This window comes from Triticum urartu, chromosome 3, assembly GCF_003073215.2.
Source record: "Triticum urartu cultivar G1812 chromosome 3, Tu2.1, whole genome shotgun sequence".
Lineage (NCBI taxonomy): Eukaryota > Viridiplantae > Streptophyta > Magnoliopsida > Poales > Poaceae > Triticum > Triticum urartu.
This window is the reverse complement of record NC_053024.1, coordinates 305,273,579-305,281,947: the sequence shown is the minus strand read 5'-3', so window position 1 is coordinate 305,281,947 and position 8,369 is coordinate 305,273,579.

The following is an 8,369-nucleotide window of genomic DNA, read 5'->3' as shown; positions in this document are numbered from 1 at the left end:
GGGGGAAGGTTGTACATCCACACAAACACAGGCCAGGTGCTATGTGTGCTTCTCGGGCTGCCAAACGGATTGACTCCATCGGTGCTCACGCCCAGCACGATGTTCCTTGGATCCTTCCCAAATTCTGGGTGTTCGAAGTTCAACGCTTGCCACTGGCTCCCATCCTTAGGGTGACTCAGCATCTTGTCTTTTTTATTTATCTCCGGATCATTTGCGTCATCTTCTCGCTTCTTCTCCTCCCTATCCGCATGCCAACGCAGGAGCTTTGCTACCTTAGGGTCCGCGAAATACCGCTACAGACGAGGAGTGATTGGAAAGTACCACACCACTTTTCGAGGAGCTTTCTTCCTCTTCTTGTATCAAGTGATGCCGCACACAGGACATATGGTAGACTCTGTGTGCTCGCCCCAATAAATGATGCAATTGTTCATGCACACATGGTATTTCACGTGCGGTAAATCCAAAGGACACACGACTTTCTTTGCCTCCTCAAAACTGGTCGGGCACTTGTTCCCCTTGGGAAGATGTTCGTGCCAGAATGACATGTTCTCATCAAAGCATGCGTCTGTCATTTTTTGTTTTACCTTCATCTCCAAAGCCATGAGCGTTACTTTCAGGCGGGTATCCTCGGGTCTGCATCCTTCATACAATGGAGTAACCGCGTCTATCTCCAGTTGATCCAGCTTGGCTTTCTCTTGGCCAGCAGCTCTTGCGTTATCCATCTTCTTGAGAAGCAGCTCCTGAATATGAGGGTCCTGCACCCAGCCCATCGATGGTCCATCGTTGTCTGCTCCTCCGGCATCTAGATCTTCACGATCATGCCCTTCATCTGCTCCGGCATCTTCCTCATCATCATGTCTGGCATCTTCTACATGATGACTGTGTACAGCATCATCGTCGTGATCATGTCCTGGAGATTCTTCGTCTTCTCGCCCACCCGAGCCGCGGTGGTTGTCTTGCTGCCCTTCCTCATTTCTTGCCCGGCCCCCATGGACGACTTCATAGTCATCTTCATCACCTAGCCACCGATAGCCATCCATGAAACCACGCAAGAGCAGGTGGTCTCGCACCTGCCCGGAATCCGGGTCCGCAATAAGGCTCTTCAGCTTGCATCTTCGACACGGATATCTTATCTCCGTCTCGTTCTTTTGAAGCATCTCGGCCTTCGCGGAGCTCAAAAAGCTATTCACGATGCCTTCGGTCATCGTGCGGACCATGGTCGCCTACGGGGTAGAGCAAAACAATATTTTAGAACCAAGAAAAAATTTGGCATGACTTTCCCTAAAAATAGGACCAAAAAGAATGCATAGTGCCAAAATTCTTGCCGAAACGGAAATGTATCAACATTCCAGCAAAATATTGGCAACTATCACATTTCAAATACCGGTACCTGCAAACACAAACATATATGCAACACCACAAACATATGCAACACCACAAACATACATAGATCTAGCTAGGACACAAAAAGTGCATGTGCACGTTGTTGGAGCGAGCTAGGGAGAAAAAAAGTAGATCTACAACATGAAGATAGCTTTCCCCTTACTTACCTATCAAAAAAAGGTAATTTCAACACTTAATTTTGATGAATCTATGGTGCAAATGAGGTGAGGTGGAGGAGGCAGCCGACAAGCTTAGAGAAGGAGGTGGGGGAAATGAAGTGGGGAAAGTGAGTGTGTAGGTGTGGCTGTCCAAATATAGCTAGCTGGTCCCAGGTTACTAATGGTGCACCACACAGCCATGAGCCATTAGTAACCCAACATACTAATGGCGCACCACACAGACATGCGCCATTAGTAGTTTTGCAAAAAAGTAAAAAAAAAATTATACTAATGGCGCACCGTGGCACAGTGCGCCATCACTAGTTTAAACTAGTAATGGCGCACTATGCAACGGTGCGCAATTAGTAGTTTTGCAAAAAAGTAAAAAAAAATACAGTAGTGGCGCACTCTATGGCTGGTGCGCCATTAGTAGTTCTAACTACTAATGGCGCACTCTGCCCGGATGCGCCATTAGTATGTTTGAAAAAATGAAAAATAAACATTTTGTTACTAGTGGCGCACCGTGTGCCTGGTGCGCCATTAGTGTCTTCCACACTAATGGAGCATCTCCACATGGTGCACCATTAGTATATAGTAGTGGCGCACCACTTCTCTGGTGCGCCATTAGTGTCAATTTCATCTTTAGCCCTTTTCCTAGTGTGTTGCAATGATCATGATTGGGGTGATTCTTCTTATGATCTTGAAAAATTATTTTAGCCCCATGATGAATATAAGATTGATAATAATGAAAGTGAGTTTGGAAGAGTGTCAACTTTAGATCCCACGTATTTGGAGAATGTTCAATCTTATGCAATTTTTGATAAAAGTGGGTTTGGAGAGGTCATGCCTTTATTTAATGTTAATCCCACTATTTTGGAAGAGTGTCAACTTTGCATGCATGTGGATCGTGTTGAAAATATTTTATGTGATAGCTATTTTGTTGAATTTTCTTATGATCCCACATGTAATTATTATGAGAGAGGAAAATATGATTGTAGAAATTTTCATGTTACTAAATTACCTCTTGTTATTTTGAGATTGCTATTGTTTCTTTCCGCTTCCTTGCATATGCTAGCTTTTCTTGCTATGATAATTTGTTTGCCTATAAGATGCCTATGCATAGGAAGTATGTTAGACTTAGATGCGTGTGTCACATGTTTCATGATGCTCTCTTTGTGCTTCAATTCTTGTCTCTCATGTGAGCATCACTGAAATTATCAATGCCTAGCTAGGGGCGTTAAACGATGGCGCTTTTTGGGAGGCAACCCAATTTTATTTTTGTTCCTTGCTTTTTGTTCCTGTTTAGTAATAAATAAATCATCTATCCTCTGCTATGATTGTGTTTTTATGTTTCAATTAGTGTTTGTGCCAAGTAAAGCCTTTAGGATCTGATACGTCTCCAACGTATCTATAATTTTTGATTGTTCCATGCTATTATATTATCTGTTTTGGATGTTAATGGGCTTTATTTTACACTTTTATATTATGTTTGGGACTAACCTACTAACCCAAGGCCCAGTCCAAATTGTTGTTTTCTTTCCTATTTCAGTGTTCCGCACAAAAGGAATATCAAACGGAATCCAAACAGAATGAAACCTTCGGGAGAGTTATTTTTGGAACAAACATGATCCAGAGGACTTGGAGTGGACGTCAAGTAATCAACGAGAAGTCCACGACGCAGGGGGCGCGCCTACCCCCCTGGGTGAGTCCTCCCCCCTCGTGGGCCCCTCATGGCTCAACTGACCTACTTCTTCCTCCTATATATACCCATATACCCTGAAAACATCCAGGAGCACCGTGAAACCCTATTTCCACCGCCGCAACCTTCTGTACCCAAGAGATCCCATCTTGGGACCTTTTCCGGAGCTCCATCGGAGCGGGCATCGATCACGGAGGTCCTCTACATCAACTCCATGGCCTCTCCGGTGATGTGTGAGTAGTTTACTTCAAACTTTCGGGTCCCTAGTTATTAGCTAGATGGCTTCTTCTCTCTATTTGGATCTCAATACAAAGTTCTCCACGATCTTCTTGGAGATCTATTAGATGTAACTCTTTCTGCGGTGTGTTTGTCAAGATCCGATGAATTGTGAGTTTATGATCAAGTCTATCTATGAACAATATTTGATTCTTATCTGAAATCTTTTATGTCATGATAGAGAGTCTCTTATGTTGTCACTTCCATATACTAGTGGGAATTTTTCATTATAGAACTTGGCTTGTATATTCCAACAATGGGCTTCCTCAAATGCCCTAGGTCTTCGTGAGGAAGCAAGTTGGTTGCACACCCACTTAGTTTCTTTTGTTGAGCTTTCATATATTCATAGCTCTAGTGCATCCGTTGCATGGCAATCTCTACTCCTTGCATTGACATCAATTTATGGGCATCTCCATAGCCCGTTGATTAATCGCGTCAATGTGAGACTTTCTCCCTTTTTAACTTCTCACACAACCTCCATCACCATATTCTATTCCACCCATATTGCTACGCAAGGCTCGCGCTCATATATTGCGTGAAAGTTGAAATTTTTTGAAAAGACTAAAGTATGAAACAATTGCTTGGCTTGTCATCGGGGTTGTGCATGATGAGAGCATTTTGTGTGATGACAATGAAGCATGGCCTATATATGACTTTGTAGGGATAAGCTTTCTTGGGCTATGTTATTTTGATAAGACATGATTGCTTGGTTAACATTGCTTGAAGTATTATTATTTTTATGTCAATATTAAACTTCTGTCCAGAATCTTTCAGATCTAAACATTCATGCCGCAATAAAAAGAATACATTGAAAATTATGTTAGGTAGCATTCGACATAAAAAATTATGTTTTTATCATTTACCTACTCGAGGACGAGCAGGAATTAAGCTTGGGGAACGTATCTATAATTTTTTATTGTTCCATGCTATTATATTATCTGTTTTGGATGTTTATGGGCTTTATTATATACTTTTATATTATTTTTGGGACAAACCTATTAACCGAAAGCCCGGTGCAATTTGTTTTTTTTTCCTATTTCAGTGTTTCATAAAAAGGAATATCAAACGGAATGAAACCTTCGTGAGGCTCTTTTTTGGAACAAACGTGATCCAGGAGATTTGGAGTGGACGTCAAGGAAGCAGCGAGAAGGCCACGAGGTAGGGCGGCGCGTCCAAGGGGGCCAGGCGCGCCCCCACCCTCATGGGCCCCTCGCAGCTCCACCGACCAACTTCTTTCACCTATATATACACTTATACCTTGAAAACATCCAGGGGAGCCATGAAACCACTTTTCCACTGCCGGAACCTTCTGTACCCGTGAGATCCCATCTGGGGACCTATTTCGGTGATCTGCCGGAGGGGGATTGGATCACGGAGGGCTTCTACATCAACACCATAGCCTCTCTGATGATGTGTGAGTAGTTTACCACATACCATTCGGGTCCATAGTTATTAGCTAGATGGCTTCTTCTCTCTCTTTGGATCTCAATAAGAGTTCTCCTCGATGTTCTTGGAGGTCTATCCATGTAATTCTTTTTGCGGTGTGTTTGCCGAGATCCGATGAATTGTGGGTTTACGATTAAGATTATCTATGAACAATATTTGATTCTTCTATGAATTCTTATATGCATGATTTGATATGTTTGCAAGTCTCTTCGAATTATCAGTTTGGTTTGGCCTACTAGATTGATCTTTCTTGCAATGTGAGAAGTGCTTAGCTTTGGGTTCAATCTTGCGGTGCTCGGTCCCAGTGATAGAAAGGGAACCGACACGTATTGTATTGTTGCCATCGAGGATAAAAAGATGGGGTTTATATCATATTGCTTGAGATTATCCCTCTACATCATGTCATCTTTCCTAATGCATTACTCTTATCTTTTGAACTTAATACTCTAGATGCATGTTGGATAGCGGTCGATGTGTGGAGTAATAGTAGTAGATTGTGACGCCCCGAGACCGATATGCCAGGTGTCTTCCAGTTATTCGCTGTTGTTGCCTTGTCATTTTCTTACGTGTCATGCATTTCATATCATGTCATCATGTGCATCGCATTTGCATACATGTTCGTCTCATGCATCCGAGCATTTTCCCCGTTGTCCGTTTTGCAATCCGGCGCTCCTATGTCATCCAGTGTCCCCTTTTGCCTCTTTTCATGTGCAGGTGTTAAGTGTTCTTAGATTGGACCGAGACTTGCCAAGCAGCCTTGGTTCACTACCGGTAGACCGCCTGTCAAGTTTCGTGCCATTTGGACTTCGTTTGATACTACAACGGCTAACCGAGGAACTGAAAAGGCCTCGTGTGTGTTGCAGCCCAACACCCCTCCAAAGTACCCCAAAACACACATAAACCCCCTCCATCATCTCGGTCGTTCGATCATGATCGCGTGGCCGAAAACCACACCTCATTTGGACTCTCCTAGCTCCCTCTACCTATATATATGTGCCTTCCCCCGAACTTTCGCGGTACAAACCCTAGCTCCTTCCACCTCGCACCACCGGACAAAATTCCCCGCCGCCGGACGTGTCCGCGCCGCCGCCCATCCGCGAATCAGGAGCCGCCACGTGTCCCCGCCGTTGTCTCCACCACATCGGCCACCCGGGGCCTAGATCCGGCCCGCCCCGGGCCGAACCGGGCCGCACCGTGCCCGCTCTCCGCCGCCGCCCTGCCCCGTCGTGGCTCCGCCACCGCCCGCGTCGCCGGAAACCCCGCTGCCTCGCCGGACCACCGCAGCACGCCCTCGCGCCGTCGCCACCTCACCGCCCTCCGCTCCCGCGCGCATGCCTCCATCGTCGCCCGAGGCTCCGCCGCCGCCTTGCCGGCGTCGTCCACCGCCGTCGCACACCGCGCGCCGCGCGCCTGCTCCGCTCGCCGCCGGCCTCTGCCCGCCTGCCGAGCCCTGCTTCCGCACCTCTCCACCGGCACCGCCCCCGCGCCGCTCGCTGGAGCACGCGCCGACCCCGCCGGAGACCGCCCGCCCTCCTCGGAGTCAGATCCGGTTAGATCCGTCAAGGTGGGACGAGATCCATCGGGATCCGAACCAAACGTGCCCCACGCCCTGGATCTCCTCGTCCCGCACGTCTCCGTCCCGAGTTGAATTTTCTCGCGAGGTCTAATTTTCTCTAAGTCCCCAGATCTGCATGTTTTCATGCCATATTCATCCCATCATAACTCTGCACCCGTGGCTCCGTTTTGGGCGTCTAGCATATCAAATTGTTCGTCTCGATGAGTACTTCATTTCATTCCATTGCACCATGTCCATTTGAGTTCATCTTGATGCCCTAAATGGTATTGCAAGAGTGCTATGTAATGTTAGTTCCAGATTCTTATCAGAGATTGGACTTTTGTCATTTTTGCCATGATTAATGTGTGTCTCCTATGAACTTGAGCTCTACATGTGTTTTGAAGTATGCCATGCCATCTTTACAGGGGTGTATGCCATGTATTTTTGTGATCTTTGTGGTGACTAGCACAAGCATGCAAAGTAGCTGTCGTGATGTTGCTGATTTCAGGGACTTCTAATTTCACTAAGTCCTTCTCCTGCTGTTATTTTTATGCCATGTATTCTTGTTGCTACAAAGTGATCCATGCCTCTTTTGAGCAAGGTCAGTAAGGATCATTTTGAGATAATGTTACGCTCTATCCATCCATGTCTTTCTTTGCAATTATGGATCACCCTAGCATGAGTCAATCTTGCTCTACGTTTGCTATAAAATGTTCCTGGCAGATTGTTTACATGTTAAGCAATTTTGCCAAGGTTGTTGTAGTTGATCCGTGCATGCTATGAGGTTGTTCTTGCCATGTTTAGCTTCTATGCCATGTGTACTTGCCGGGTGTATGCTTAGTTTGTCATGCCATGCTTTGTGGTGAGTGCATCGACTCGCAAACATGCCTACGTGAATCTATTTTGCCATGTTCCAGTTTTCTGCTAAGTCTGTATCTGTTAACGAAACTTGCTATGTTCACATGGTTGCCATTGTATTTTCTGATCCCTTTTGGCTCATGATCAGTAAGGGACTTTTGTTGTATGCTTTGAGTGGCTTCATGCCATGCCTTGCTTTGCCATGATATGTTCCTGTAGCATGTTGTTATCTTGCTCTAAACATTGCTTCCTGATGTTAAATTCCTGACATGTTATTTTCACCAAGTGTGAAACCTGATATCTTTTGCACTTTTGCCATGCTTGTTTGAACCTGTTATTGAGTGAATTAGCCGTAGCTCAGTGTTCATCTTTTGTCAAGCATCTTGAGTGGATCACTGCCATGTGTTTTGTTGATATGTTGAAGTGCAGTAGCTTGTTGTTCTTGATGCATCTAGATGGCCTCGTGCTGTTAATTGCAGCTTTGCGCCATTATTGTTTTCCTTGCCATTTCCAAACTGTGCATCCGTTTCCGGTGATCTTTATATCGCTTTCGACCGAAATCAACTCATCTTTGCAGAGGCACTCTTGGTTTGCCAAGTTGAGGCCAGGTTCAATCTTTCCTTTCTGAAACATGTATATGCATTGCATATCACATCCCGCATATCATGCCATGTTTTGCGTCATGTTGCTTGCGCATTGCACTATGGTTGATGGTTGTTCCCTTTGCTTGTGTTCTTGCTTGGGTAGAGCCGGGAGACGAGTTCATGTTCGAGGTACCCGTTGAGTACGCTTTCGAGGATCAAGCTTTCTTCTTCTCGGAGAACTTTCCAGGCAAGATGACCATACCCTTGAAATCACTTCTATCTTTGCTCGCTAGATGCTCGCTCTTTTGCTATGCCTATTCCGCGATACCTACCACATGATTTATCATGCCTCCCATATTGCCATGCCAAGCCTCTAACCACCTTATCCTAGCAAACCGTTGTTTGGCTAT